Here is a 15,230-nt window from a genome sequence, read left to right on the forward strand (position 1 = left end):
TCATTTCCTGCTTGTATCCCTGAGTGCTTTTCCCCCTCAGCTGTGGCTGATTGGCACCGGGCCACACCTGGTGTCAATCAGCCAGATGCTATTTGAACCTGCCTTCCCCTCCACTCAGGGCTGGATTATTGTCGTTCTGACGTGTCGTGTCGATATCGTTACAGCTACTACCTGTCGTGCTACTACTTGTCCTTGTACCTGTCGTCGTAGCGGTAAGCTGTTCCTGTTAGCTATTTGTAGTTTGCTTTCTCCTAGTTCTTTTGTTTCGTGTTTTCTTGTTAGCCATTAGCTGTTTCCAGTTTTTTTCTGTTTGCTGGTTCCTGTTTTCAGTTTTGGCTATTCCTAGTTCCTGGTTTGTGTTTTTACCTTTATCTTATGAACATTAAATCATGTTTTCCTGGACAAAGGCTGCCATCTCTGCATCTTGGGGTTCGTCACCAACAACACACTCTGACATTAATTATCTTAACCCTCCTGTTGTCCTCGGGTCATTTTGACCCGCCACTGTGTTAAAAACCAAAAAAAAAATCCCCTAAACGATATTTTTTTAACTTGAAATTTTATGACTTTTCCTAGCTTGGCACCAACAGTAGAAAAAGTGAAATGTTGCTTTTATTCACATTTCCATGTAAGCTGTACAAACATTTTTACAAAGGTGGTCTTCAGGTCAAAATGACCCGTGAGTCACAAAGTCTTGAAATCAAAGTCACAGAGTTATTTATACATCACAGAATGTTACAATGTTTTAGTTGTTATATAGTCCATCAGTAGCACAGCTCTTTTTCTGTGGATTTCCAGAGATTATAAAGGTGCTGCAGATCACAGGGCCCCGGATTCTGTCTGTGCTGAAGCCATGAGTGTGCGTTATACCGCCGAAGAGGCTCTAGAGACGATTTTTTCAGATGTCCAGCAAGACAACTCTGATTCAGAAGAGGAAGTGGAGGATGTATCAGAAGAAGAAGATGGGGAGGAATACAATCCAGAGCATGATGAATCATCTTCAGAAGAAGACAACCCTGAAGCTGAAAGAGAGACTTCATAAAGATGACTCCAGGACCCACACGGTATGCCGTTTCTCATGCCCATGACATTGTGTCTACATTCTACCTGTTTATCACACCAGCAATTGAAAAAATAATCCTGGAGATGACAAATTTGGAGGGTTTTCGCAAATATGGAGACAGCTGGAAAAAGATGGATGAGACTGACCAGCAGGCCTACTTAGGGCTGCTAATCTTAGCCGGTGTATACAGGTCCCGAGGTGAGGCTGCAACTAGTCTATGGGATGCAGAGAGTGGAAGGCCAATTTTTCGAGCCACAATGCCACTCAAACTCTTTCACACCGACTCAAGACTGATACGATTTGATGACAGTGAGTCAAAACCAGCAAGACGTGTGACAGACAAACTTGCAGCCATAAGAGAGGTCTGGGACAATGTAGTTCTTCTGAGCACACTGCACACAGATGGTGACATTAGCGATCGTGAGGACAGGAAGCCAGTCATCATCCTAGACTACAACCGCAACAAGGGAGGTGTGGACAACCTAGATAAGGTGATTGGAACATACAGCTGCAGAAGGATGACTGCCCGCTGGCCCCTGGTCATCTTCCACAACATCATTGATGTTTCCTCCTACAATGCCTTTGTGATTTAGAGAGAGATCAACCCGACCTAGATGTCTCGTAAGCAGAACAAGAGGAGGGTGTTCCTGGAGAAGCTGGGAAAGGCACTTGTAATTCCACTCATTGAAAGAAGGAAGCATGTCCCCCGCACAGAAGCCTCAGCAGCAGTTGTAAAAGCTATTCAGAGTGCAGGAGCTCCTGATCAACCTGAGGATCCAGCTACCACAGCCACTTCCCCAGCTAGGGCAAGTAAGAGGAAGAGATGTCAGTTCTGCCCTCAAAAGAAGGACTGTAAAACACACACTGTGTGCTGCAGGTGTAAGAAATATATCTGCAAAGGCTGCACACTTGCATACTGCCCTACATGTGCGGCGTGGCGAAGTTGGTAGAGTGGCCGTGCCAGCAATCGGAGGGTTGCTGGTTACTGGGGTTCAATCCCCACCTTCTACCATCCTAGTCACGGCCGTTGTGTCCTTGGGCAAGACACTTCACCCTTGCTCCTGATGGGTGCTGGTTAGCGCCTTGCATGGCAGCTCCCTCCATCAGTGTGTGAATGTGTGTGTGAATGGATGAATGTGGAAATACTGTGAAAGCGCTTTGAGTACCTTGAAGGTAGAAAAGCGCTATACAAGTATAACCCATTTATCATTTATTTATTTATAATTAGGGTTAGTTAATTAGTTGAATGGGTTATGTTATTTTTCATATTTTTGTATTGTACACTGTCTTCAATTGTTCACTGGAGAAAGAAAAGAAAGAAACTAAGTCATTGGGATGAATAAAAATGCATTCAAAACGCAAATTGTTTTGCTTTTCTTAAGCTATAGAAATGAAGTGAAGAGGGAAAACTCAGTTATTCACACATTTTGTGGTGACTGACAAGTTGTTTCTTCAAGCAAGATGAAATTTGGTGTTTAAAGGCCTACTGAAAGCCACTACTACCGACCAAGCAGTCTGATAGTTTATATATCAATGATGAAATCTTAACATTGCAACACATGCCAATACGGCCGGGTTAACTTATAAAGTGCAATTTTAAATTTCCCGCGAAACTTCCGGTTGAAAACGTCTATATATGATGACGTATGCGCGTGACGTCAATGGTTGAAGCGGAAGTATTCGAACACATTGTATCCCAATACAAACAGCTCTGTTTTCATCGCAAAATTCCACAGTATTCTGGACATCTGTGTTGGTGAATCTTTTGCAATTTGTTTAATGAACAATGGAGACTGCAAAGAAGAAAGCTGTAGGTGGGATCGGTGTATTAGCGGCTGGCTGCAGCAACACAACCAGGAGGACTTTGACTTGGATAGCAGACGCGCTATCCGACGCTAGCCGCCGACCGCATCGATGATCGGGTGAAGTCCTTCGTCGCGCCGTCGATCGCTGGAACGCAGGTGAGCACGGGTGTTGATGAGCAGATGAGGGCTGGCGTAGGTGGATAGCTAATGTTTTTAGCATAGCTCTGTCGAGGTCCCGTAGCTAAGTTAGCTTCAATGGCGTCGTTAGCAACAGCATTGCTAGGCTTCGCCAGGCTGGACAGCATTAACCGTGTGGTTACAGGTCCAGAGTTTGGTAGTATTGTTGATCTTCTGTCTATCCTTCCAGTCAGGGGCTTATTTCTTTTGTTTCCATCTGCATTTAAGCATGATGCTATCACGTTAGCTCTGTAGCTAAAGTGCTTCGCCGATGTATTGTCGTGGAGATAAAAGTCACTGTGAATGTCCATTTCGCGTTCTCGACTCTCATTTTCAAGAGGATATAGTATCCGAGGTGGTTTAAAATACAAATCCATGATCCACAATAGAAAAAGGAGAAAGTGTGGAATCCAATGAGCCAGCTTGTACCTAAGTTACGGTCAGAGCGAAAAAAGATACGTCCTGCACTGCACTCTAGTCCTCCACTCTCACATTCCTCATCCACGAATCTTTCATCCTCGCTCAAATTAATGGGGTAATCGTCGCTTTCTCGGTCCGAATCGCTCTCGCTGCTGGTGTAAACAATGGGGAAATGTGAGGAGCCTTTCAACCTGCGACGTCACGCTACTTCCTGTATAGGCAAGGCTTTTTTTTATCAGCGACCAAAAGTTGCGAACTTTATCGTCGATGTTCTCTACTAAATCCTTTCAGCAAAAATATGGCCATATCGCGAAATGATCAAGTATGACACATAGAATGGATCTGCTATCCCCGTTTAAATGAGAAAATTTCATTTCAGTAGGCCTTTAAATTCAATTAAGCTGCTTATATTAGGGGTTTAGTGAAGACGGGTCATTTTGACCCGGAGGACACGGGGTGTATACAGCAAATGAGGACAACACAAGGGTTAAATGATGTAACGCTGGTGCATCACTTATTCTGTAAATGTGTGTGTGTTCAGTCTGGCCATTGCATACAGTGCATACAGTACAGATGCATGCATGCGTGGACTTTGCACATGTACCAGCTGTGACCTGCCTCATCGTCATCATTCCCGCGTGTGCTCGTGTGCGCACTTTCCATCGACACGCCAGCGGCCGCGGCAGGCGAGGGTATCGCTCACACCCCCGCCACCACAGACCACATTAGCCTGCTCGGCCCACCCCCTCCACTCCCCTCCCGTCCGACGTCACGGCCCTTAAAAAAGGGGCGCTCGGCGCTCTCAGCCCGCCACTTGCGCTCCAAGCAGCTGGCTGAGTGCGTCTTCAGCCTGGGAAGATGCGCCGCACTCCATGCAGGCGCACCGAGCCGGACTGCTTTACGCAAATAATGCATGCTGCTGCTTCTTCTTTTTTTCTTACAACACCCCTTCTTTTGCTTCTTGTCCTATGCAGAGACGGGCGGACACTTTTTTCTCCCCCCACGGTTTGCAAATCTGCAGTGAAGCTCTAAATGTCACAATAGGTAAGTTCTGGCATCATTTTGCAGTAATCAAAGAGAGCAAATATTGCATTCCTAACCATGCCAATGATGCTGTAACGTTCTCATGGTGTGAGTCGGGCATCATGAGGTGCGTGTCTCCTTCACGTCATCTCGCACTCCATGTCCGCCCCGATGCACTCATTTGTGCACACAGGGCTCTTTGTGCACGTCCACAGTCCTGTCATGCACACTCATCCTCTCAAGTTTTTTTTTTTTTTTTTTTGAAGCAAAGCCAAAAATTCCTCACCTTATTGCCCCTAACGTGTTACACACTGAAGAGGATTTTGTTTAAAAAAGATGTACAATTAGCTGCTTTTTTTTGTTTTTTTTGTTCAAGTTCAACTAATGAAACATAATTGGAGATGTATGCAGCGGTGCGAATAATTGCAGTAGCCATCAAGAGGCTATGGGAGGAAAAGGGGACAGCGACGTAATCCAAGCATAAAATATAGAAATATAGTTCTCAACCTATGTATTTATTTACATATATTTTTTTCTGTATTTATTAATTTATACTTTTTCCAATTTTTGTCTATTTATGATTTGTTTATTTAAATGTTTCCCTTTTCTAAACCATCTATTCTCAATTATTTTCTCTCCTTTTTAGAAAATATTACTTATTAATTTATATTTTTTCCTATTTTTGTCTATTTATGATTTGTTTATTTAAATGTTTCCCTTTTCTAAACCATCTATTCTCAATTATTTCTCTACTTTTTAGAACACATTACTTATTAATTTATATTTTTTTTCCCATTTTTGTCTATTTATGATTTGTTTATTTAAATGTTTCCCTTTTCTAAACCATCTATTCTCAATTATTTTCTCTCCTTTTTAGAAAATATTACTTATTAATTTATATGTTTTCCTATTTTTGTCTATTTATGATTTGTTTATTTAAATGTTTCCCTTTTCTAAACCATCTATTCTCAATTATTTCTCTACTTTTTAGAACATATTACTTATTAATTTATATTTTTTTCCTATTTTTGTCTATTTATGATTTGTTTATTTAAATGTTTCCCTTTTCTAAACCATCTATTCTCAATTATTTCTCTACTTTTTAGAACATATTACTTATTAATTTATATTTTTTTCCTATTTTTGTCTATTTATGATTTGTTTATTTAAATGTTTCCCTTTTCTAAACCATCTATTCTCAATTATTTTCTCTCCTTTTTAGAACATATTACTTATTATTTATATTTTTTCCTATTTTTGTCTATTTATGATTAGTTTATTTAAATGTTTCCCTTTTCTAAACCATCTATTCTCAATTATTTCTCTACTTTTTAGAACATATTACTTATTAATTTATATTTTTTTCCCATTTTTGTCTATTTATGATTTGTTTATTTAAATGTTTCCCTTTTCTAAACCATCTATTCTCAATTATTTTCTCTCCTTTTTAGAACATATTACTTATTAGTTTATATTGTTTCCTATTTTTGTCCATTTATGATGTGTTTATTTAAATGTTTCCCTTTTCTAAACCATCTATTCTCAATTATTTTCCTCTCCTTTTTAGAACATATTACTTATTAATTTATATTTTTTGCTATTTTTGTCTATTTATGATTTGTTTATTTAAATGTTTCCCTTTTCTAAACCATCTATTAATTATTTTCTCTCCTTTTTAGAACATATTACTTATTAATTTATATTTTTTCCTATTTTTGTGTATTTATGATTTGTTTATTTAAATGTTTCCCTTCTAAACCATCTATTAATTATTTTCTCTCCTTTTTAGAACATATTACTTATTAATTTATATTTTTTCCCATTTTTGTCTATTTATGATTTGTTTATTTAAATGTTTCCCTTTTCTAAACCATCTATTCTCAATTATTTTCTCTTCTTTTTAGAGGTGAACAAACTATAATTGCTAAGCGTTAGATTAAATATGCATAATAATACTAATAATAATAATAATGAGAAGTGGAGCTTTTCTTTGACTCTCAGGGGATGAGTGTGACATTTGTGCAAAAAAAAAAAATAGAAGGAAATGTATGACTTGTGAGTCTAGCTGTTACTGTTTGCACACCAGTGGGAAACAGATTTGCAAAGATTTGGTGGAAATTCATATCCTACAATATTGGTTGATTTCTAGGGATATGACAATACACTAATGCCTAAGTGTCAAAGTCAAGGCCCGCGGGCCAGATGCGGCCCGCGAATGAATTATTGTGTGAACGCTCCAAAGCATTCACACATGTGCATTTCTACACCAAAATTCATCTATTTATTCTTCTACTTATTCTTCTTCTTCTCCAGATTTTGGCGCGCTCTACCTTCCACATTTTTCGCCCGATTCAAACCGTCCCAACTTAAACTGTTCAGCCTATTCAGGAATCGCGGGCTTTCCCTTGAAAAATTCCAAAAATTCCCAGATTTCCCAGAATTCCAGGTTTTCCGAGACATTCAAACTTCCACCATTTCCACATTTTTCAACCGATACAAACCACGCCACCTTCAACACATTCCACCATCCTGGATATTCAAACTATTGTTTTTTCAAGTTCAAAAAAATTCCAGGATTTTCCAGAATTCCTGGTTTTCCATAGCCCCATTTCCACCCTTTTTTCTGGCGACTACTACTCCCACATTTTTCAACCCACTTTAACCATTTCACCGTCTAAACATTCTTCTTAATCCGGACAAAAAACAAAGTCGTTTTGTGAACTGGAAAAATTCCCGGTTTTCCCAAAATTCCAGGAATTCCGTAATACCATTTCTCAATTCAACATGTTACTACTTCAACATTTCTCGACCGATTTGAACATTTCCAACACCAACCATTTCAACTCATTCAGGCCATTCAAGTTTTTTTTTTACCATTTTCAAAAAAATTCCCGCTTTTCCCAAAATTCCCAATTTTTGGGGAAATTCCCATTGAAATCAATGGGACATTCTTCAAAGTTGCACAACTCCCACATTTTTCATCTGATTGAAACTGTTCCAACTTCAAAATTTTCAGACTGTTTGGGAATTGTGTGCTCTACTTCAACAATTCTAAAAAAAATTCCAGGATTTCAGTTCAACTTCAGCATTGGAGCATTCACATGCAATTCCTTCAGGAATTGCCTCATCTCGTCTACGGATTATTTTTGATTAATTATTAATCCGCTGGAAAAGGTTCCAGAGTAAATTAATACCGCAACAAGACTGATTCAGGCGCTCCGTGGAATGAAACTGTCATGATCCCACATGACAGTTTGGTCTATGTTAGTTGTTTTACTTTATTCTGTATCGTTTACTGTCCTGGTGCTTTTATTTTGGTTCTACTTCCTGTTGAATGTCTTGTTTTGCTATACCTTCACTTGCTGTTTAGTTAATCAATTATATTTAGGTTCACCTGTTGCTCCTTGCCAGGCCTGAATTGTTGCCTTTTTTCAGTGAGTAGGAGTTACTTTGCTGCCGTTTTAATGCCTCGCACTAGCCCAGGGATGTCAAAGTCAAGGCCCGCGGGCCAAATCCGGCCCGCGAATGAATTATCTATGGCACCCGGGATGATATTTGATTAGTATTAGTTAGTTTAGTTGATTATTTCTTCGGTCAATGGTCAACAAAATAAACAAACAGTTTTACATAAACAAACAGTTGTACATTCGTAAATTAAAAATGTTGCAGACCGAAAGGGTTTAGGCTGAATTGAACACTTATTGCGCCTAACCCTATAAACAATGTCAAATACAAGATGAGCTTCCAAAAATTATGACATTTCCTTTTCACAACATATTATAAATACACATTATACACAACATAAACACAGTTGAATTATATACACAGTAAAGACAAGTGAAATATCCTTGTACACATGTTAATTAAACCTTTGTACCAATTATATACTATATACAAACAATTATACTTCCATTATTATTCATATCCCACATTTATTTTTTAATTAACATTGATCATAGTATTAACTACTGTGTTGATTCAAGACTAATATGTTTTTTCAAGACATTGGTCTTGAAGTTTTTTTTAAATGTGTGAATGGAACTGGAACATTTTAAGGAATCATCCAAGCTGTTCCACGGATGAACCAGCCTGACAGAAACACATCTACTTTTTAAGCTCGTTCTTATCTTAGCTTTCTGAAAGACAGCTGAACCTCTGAGGTCATAGGGACTCTCCCTAGGTTTGAACCTCTCCTGTAGACACCCAGGCAGCATGTGGTTATGAGCTTTATACGTCACAATAGCAGTGTTGAGGTCGACAAGATCGTGCAGTTTTAATGTTTTTAATTTAATAAACAGAGCGTTGGTATGGTCATGATAATCCGCATAATTTACACTTCTAATCGCTTTCTTTTGAAGTAAGAACATAGAGTTGACGTTTGTTTTGTAATTGTTACCCCAGATTTCAACACAATAATTAAGATATGGGAGTATGAAATAATTATGTTAAGAGCCTTTTGATTTACAGAGTTTTTAATTTTATGTAACAGAGCAATAATTTTTGCCATCTTTGTCTTGAGTATATTTATGTACAGTTTCCAATTTAATTTATCATCTACACTACCGTTCAAAAGTTTGGGGTCACATTGAAATGTCCTTATTTTTGAAGGAAAAGCACTGTACTTTTCAATGAAGATAACTTTAAACTAGTCTTAACTTTAAAGAAATACACTCTATACATTGCTAATGTGGTAAATGACTATTCTAGCTGCAAATGTCTGGTTTTTGGTGCAATATCTACATAGGTGTAAAGAGGCCCATTTCCAGCAACCATCACTCCAGTGTTCTAATGGTACAATGTGTTTGCTCATTGGCTCAGAAGGCTAATTGATGATTAGAAAACCCTTGTGCAATCATGTTCACACATCTGAAAACAGTTTAGCTCGTTACAGAAGCTACAAAACTGACCTTCCTTTGGGCAGATTGAGTTTCTGGAGCATCACATTTGTGGGGTCAATTAAACGCTCAAAATGGCCAGAAAAAGAGAACTTTCATCTGAAACTCGACAGTCTATTCTTGTTCTTAGAAATGAAGGCTATTCCACAAAATTGTTTGGGTGACCCCAAACTTTTGAACGGTAGTGTATATAGATTCCCAAAAATGTTGTTGAATTGGGGGGTGTATATTGTAGCGTCCCGGAAGAGTTAGTGCTGCAAGGGGTTCTGGGTATTTGTTCTGTTGTGTTTATGTTGTGTTACGGTGCGGATGTTCTCCCGAAATGTGTTTGTCATTCTTGTTTGGTGTGGGTTCACAGTGTGGCGCATATTTGTAACAGTGTTAAAGTTGTTTATACGGCCCCCCTCAGTGTGACCTGTATGGCTGTTGATCAAGTATGCCTTGCATTCACTTATGTGTGTGTAAGAGCCGCATATATTATGTGACTGGGCCGGCACGCTGTTCGTATGGAGGAAAAGCGGACGTGTCGACAGGTTGTAGATGACGCTAAAGGCAGTGCCTTTAAGGCACGCCCCCAATATTGTTATCCGGGTGGAAATTGAGAGAAATTCGGGACAATGGTTGCCCCGGGAGATTTTCGGGAGAGGTACTGAAATTCGGGAGTCTCCCGGGAAAATCGGGAGGGTTGGCAAGTATGCCCACGTCCGTGTTTTACCGGATATGCACCGCTCCGTACGGCGGCGTTTTAAAAAGTCATTAATTTTACTTTTTGAAACCGATACCGATAATTTACGATATTACATTTTAAAGCATTTATTGGCCGATAATATCGGCCTGCCGATATTATCGGACATCTCTATTTTTTACTTTTAATGCCATGATTTTAACAGTCCGGCCCGCGTGTGCACAGATTTTCCTCCATGAGCTAAAATGTGTTGTTTGCTGTGGAAATTATCCAATGAAAAACTAAACTAAAAATACAATATTGAGTTTGAGTTTGAGTTTGAGTTTATTTCGAACATGCAAGCATACAACATGATACATCACAATTTCCAGTTTCTTTTCAACATGTTCGAAAAGGAGTAGGAAGAAGCAGAGCTTATTTAATCCTACCCCTTTTCTTTACATAACAGTTGCAAAACTTTTTGTTCACTTCCTGTTCACAATTTTTTCACAATAAACTCCATAAGTAATCACAATAAAAATAAATAAATAAATAATAGTAAGAATTTAATAATAATAATTGGTGAAGTAAGCCATATTTCATATGATGAGATAAGTAAGATTACTTTAAGAATGAATGAATGGATGGATGAAATAAATTGAGAATGTTTGTCATGGTTCTTCTTCTTTGTACTTTGTAAACACTTTAAGTTTGAAGAGTTTCTTGAAGTGTATCATATTAGTACATTGTTTGATTGCTTTGCTTAATCCATTCCATAATTTAATTCCACATACTGATATACTGAAGGTCTTAAGTGTTGTACGTGCAAACAAATGTTTTAAATTACGTTTTTCTCTAAGATTATATTTCTCCTCTTTTTTTGAGAAGAATTGTTGTATATTCTTGGGTAGCAGGTTATAGTTTGCTTTGTGCATAATTTTAGCTGTTTGCAAATTCACTATGTCGTGAATTTGCAAACAGCTAAAATTATGCACATAGCAAACTATTGGCAGATCTATAATAGCTTACAATGTGTCTTTATGGTAGTGTGTCGACACTTTAGTATTCGTATGATACACAAGCCTGCAGCTAGGTGGCAGCAAGGCTCAAACTAATCAACAGGCTAGGCTGCGCGTTCTATCCAGTATAAGTAGGAAGTACAAACCCCGTTTCCATATGAGTTGGGGAATTGTGTTAGATGTAAATATAAACGGAATACATTGATTTGAAAATCATTGTATTCCGTTTATATTTACATTTGTACATAGGGACGCCCGTGTCCGGCGCTAACGGGGGTGGAGAAGTTTGTGACGGGAATGAAAAGGAAAAAGGTCAGTAGCCAGGAAAAAAAACAGGTGAAGATAACCGGAAGAAAAAGACCCCGAAGTAAGAGGAATCATCCCTTTGATTGATTGATTGAGACTTTTATTAGTAGGTTGCACAGTGAAGTACATATTCCGTACAATTGACCACTAAATGGTAACACCCGAATAAGTTTTTCAACTTGTTTAAGTCGGGGTCCACTTAAATTGATTCATGATACAGATATATACTATCATATATACTATCATCATAATACAGTCATCACACAAGATAATCACATTGAATTATTTACATTATTTACAATCAGGGGTGTGGAGGGGGAGGGGGTGGGGGGGGGGTATGGACATCAAGTAGTGGACATAGAGAGAGAGAGAGAGAGAGAGAGAGAGAGAGAGAGAGAGAGAGAGAGAGAGAGAGAGAGAGATCAGAAGGCATAAGAAAAAGAAAAAGTATCTGCATTTGATTGTTTACATTTGATTATTAGCAATCCGGGGAGGGTGTTAGTTTAGGGCTGTAGCTGCCTGGAGGTGAACTTTTATTGCGGTTTTGAAGGAGGATAGAGATGCCCTTTCTTTTATACCTGTTGGGAGCGCATTCCACATTGATGTGGCATAGAAAGAGAATGAGTTAAGACCTTTGTTAGTTCGGAATCTGGGTTTAACGTGGTTAGTGGAGCTCCCCCTGGTGTTGTGGTTATGGCGGTCATTTACGTTAAGGAAGTAGTTTGACATGTACTTCGGTATCAGGGAGGTGTAGCGGATTTTATAGACTAGGCTCAGTGCAAGTTGTTTAACTCTGTCCTCCACCTTGAGCCAGCCCACTTTAGAGAAGTGGGTAGGAGTGAGGTGGGATCTGGGGTGGAGGTCTAGAAGTAACCTGACTAGCTTGTTCTGAGATGTTTGGAGTTTAGATTTGAGGGTTTTGGAGGTGCTAGGGTACCAGGAGGTGCATGCGTAATCGAAAAAGGGTTGAACGAGAGTTCCCGCCAGAATCCTCAAGGTGCTTTTGTTGACCAGAGAGGAAATTCTGTAGAGAAATCTCGTTCGTTGGTTAACCTTTTTGATTACCTTGGTTGCCATTTTGTCACAGGAAAGGTTAGCCTCTAGCCTTTGGATTGACTGTAACTAGAGTAGGACATGAGGACAGACCCATGTGTGTTTTATGTCATTCTACTACACTTTGCAGCGTCCTATCTCTGTGAGATGTTTTCTACTGTTGCTGCAAAAAAAAATACAAAAATACATATCCTAGTTTTGGATTGAGTAAGAGTTAAAAGTAGCGACATCAAGGTTGAAGTCCAGTTTTAAAAGGGCTCACTGCAGCCACTCAATACCAGCAGAATTGTCTCATTTTTGGTTGTCGTTGTCGATGTTCTGTGCATCTGGCAGAGTGATGGCAAAGTGCATTGAACTTGAATATACAGTCTGTTCATGTAAATACAGTACAGGCCAAAAGTTTGGACACATCTTCTCATTCAATGCGTTTCCTTTACTTTCATGACTATTTACATTGTAGATTGTCCCTGAAGGCATCACAACTATGAATGAACACATGTGGAGTTATGTACTTAACAAAAAGAAGGTGAAATAACTGAAAACATGTTTTATATTCTAGTTTCTTCAAAATAGCCACCCTTTGCTCTGATTACTGTTTTGCACACTCTTGGCATTCTCTCGATGAGCTTCAAGCGGTAGTCACAGTTGTCAAAGTTTTGATGGCTTCAGTGGCAATCTACAATGCAAATAGTCATGAAAATAAAGAAAACGCATTGAAATGAGAAGGTGTGTCCAAACTTTTGGCCTGCACTGCACGTTTAACAGTATTAGTTGGGGTTATTTGTGTTTCATATAAAAGTAGTTGACAGTGTTTTAATATAAGCAATATTGTTGAAAAAAAAAATCTGAGCTATTTTTTTAAAAGGAATGCGCTGATAAATCTGACAAGTGACAATGTTAACCGTTTTTAAACATGTGTGGAAGGGGGCGTGGCCTGCGGGCCTGCCGCGGAACGGGGTGTGTCAGGACCGGCCTCGAAGACAGCGACAGGTGCGTAGATGGCCCAGGAGCCGTGAGGAAAAGGGGGGAGTTGCAGTTGGGGGTGCTGCTGAGAGACACAGGGGCAGAAAAGACACTGTGCTGAAAAGCAAAAGACTTTGCACCGTTGGATGAAAATAAAACAGTGTTATACCCAGAACTCCGGGCTCTCCTGGCAGTGTGTGGTGGTCTGAGGAACCCACTAGAGGGCAACTTCTACAACATATTTTTTAATGTTGCCTTTATGAAAATACACAATGCAATAAATCAGAAGTCTTGTTGACCAGCTCTAGCTTGTCCTTGGCACTTTCGGTCCACAGGATAAAAGTACGTCTAGCAGGCATGGCTAAAGTATGTCCGTGCGGAGCCGCTCCTTTAAGTTACGAATCATCGCCTGCGTGGCGGCAAATGAGCTACATTTTCTTATCAGTACATTTCTTCTTACAAGTTATCACTGGGTGACGAGGACCGGCTAAACATCCAGCAAGAGAGGGGAAGACGAGAAGTCATGCTAACCGCTAACCTAGCCTTCCTGTAAAGCCGTTAAACAACAGAATGAGTGCTTTGTTTATTATGATAAATTAGGGCTATAAAATGATATCAGTATATATCGCGATGGACACATAATCGCTATTAATATAAAATGTGTTCCATAAAGCAATCAATATATATTACATTTTTTGGGCCGGAAGACAACATAAATTATGAAGCAAGATTTGTGGCCCGAAGTCACTCGCGCTTTGGGATCCCAGCAAACAGGAAACATGACGTGTCACCGAGCAATGGGAGGGACACGCTAACAGCCAATCGCGTAACCGTATCGATTACCAAGATCGGCTGCGGCGTCTTTCTGTCTCGCTGTGGATTCTCTGCATGGAGTGAGAAGAGAAACTAGTATCCTGAAATATCAACTCAATAACAGAAACTTGTCTTTAGTTTTGTTGGTTTTAATGCAGACGTGTGGTAACATCCTGACACGTCCAATGTGTCCGTTTAATTAGTAGCTTCCCAAACTACGCTTTTGTCATGATCCTTGGTCCGGATCATGTTTTTGAGTTTTCTGTTAGTTTTGGACTCCTCTAGTTCCTGTTTGTGCACCTCCTGAGTTTGTTTTGGTTGCCATGGTTGCTCATTATGTTCACCTGTCACTGATTAGTGTTCGGCCGCTCACCTGCTACCCGAGCACTAATCAGAGGCATTATTTAAGCCTGCCGTTGCCAGACATTGTTCTTTTCATGCCATAGTTCATGCTTGTATTCATGCGATTGTTTCATGCTCTTTTCATGCTTGTATTCATGCGATTGTTTGCTTCATGCCGCGCCAAGTAAGTTGTGTTTATTCATGCCGCAGTTAGCGAGTTTTTGTTTTGCCCTGTCCATAGTTTACGCTAAGTGTTAATTTTAAAGTTGTGCCTTCGCCTTGTGCGCCTTTTTTGTTTTCACCTATTTGAGAGTCAAGAATAAATATGTTCCTACCTGCTACCCTGGTCCGGAAAAGTCAGTTTGCGTCCCGGGAAAACAATCCTCGCAGTAAGTTGCGAAAACCCCCTCGTCATGACAGCTTTGTAGTGTTCAATAGCTTTTACACTACTGCCATCTAGTGTCTCAAATCTGCAACTACCTATTTTATGTAATCATTCTATTACCTTTGCAGCGCTCATCCTACCTGGCTAACAAGACACTCGCTCCACTGATAAATAGCACCCTTGGTAAGTTGGAAATTGCAGGCTTAAATAAGTCATACAAAATATCAATAATTATATGAAAAACGTATATTGTGATAAAGTTTTAAGCCATATCGCCCAGCCCTATTATAAATTGTATTGTA

General features: G+C 39.4%; 1 protein-coding gene across 4 annotated transcripts in view; it reads left to right on the forward strand.

Moving 5' to 3' along the window:
- The window catches only part of npffr2a (neuropeptide FF receptor 2a), an 87,232-nt gene that overhangs the window by 9,313 nt on the left and 62,689 nt on the right, over window positions 1–15,230 (forward strand). Inside the window, exons 2-4 of one of the 4 annotated variants that reach the window (XM_062025096.1) lie at window positions 165–212; window positions 799–1,064; window positions 4,440–4,509. The gene's annotated coding sequence lies outside the window, so the exon portion shown is untranslated. The remainder of the gene's footprint in view (window positions 1–164; window positions 213–798; window positions 1,065–4,439; window positions 4,510–15,230) is intronic. The other 3 variants (XM_062025099.1, XM_062025098.1, XM_062025095.1) reach the window with 3 other exon arrangements.

The sequence above is a fragment of the Entelurus aequoreus genome, linkage group LG17 (assembly GCF_033978785.1).
Source record: "Entelurus aequoreus isolate RoL-2023_Sb linkage group LG17, RoL_Eaeq_v1.1, whole genome shotgun sequence".
In the NCBI taxonomy this organism is placed as follows: domain Eukaryota; kingdom Metazoa; phylum Chordata; class Actinopteri; order Syngnathiformes; family Syngnathidae; genus Entelurus; species Entelurus aequoreus.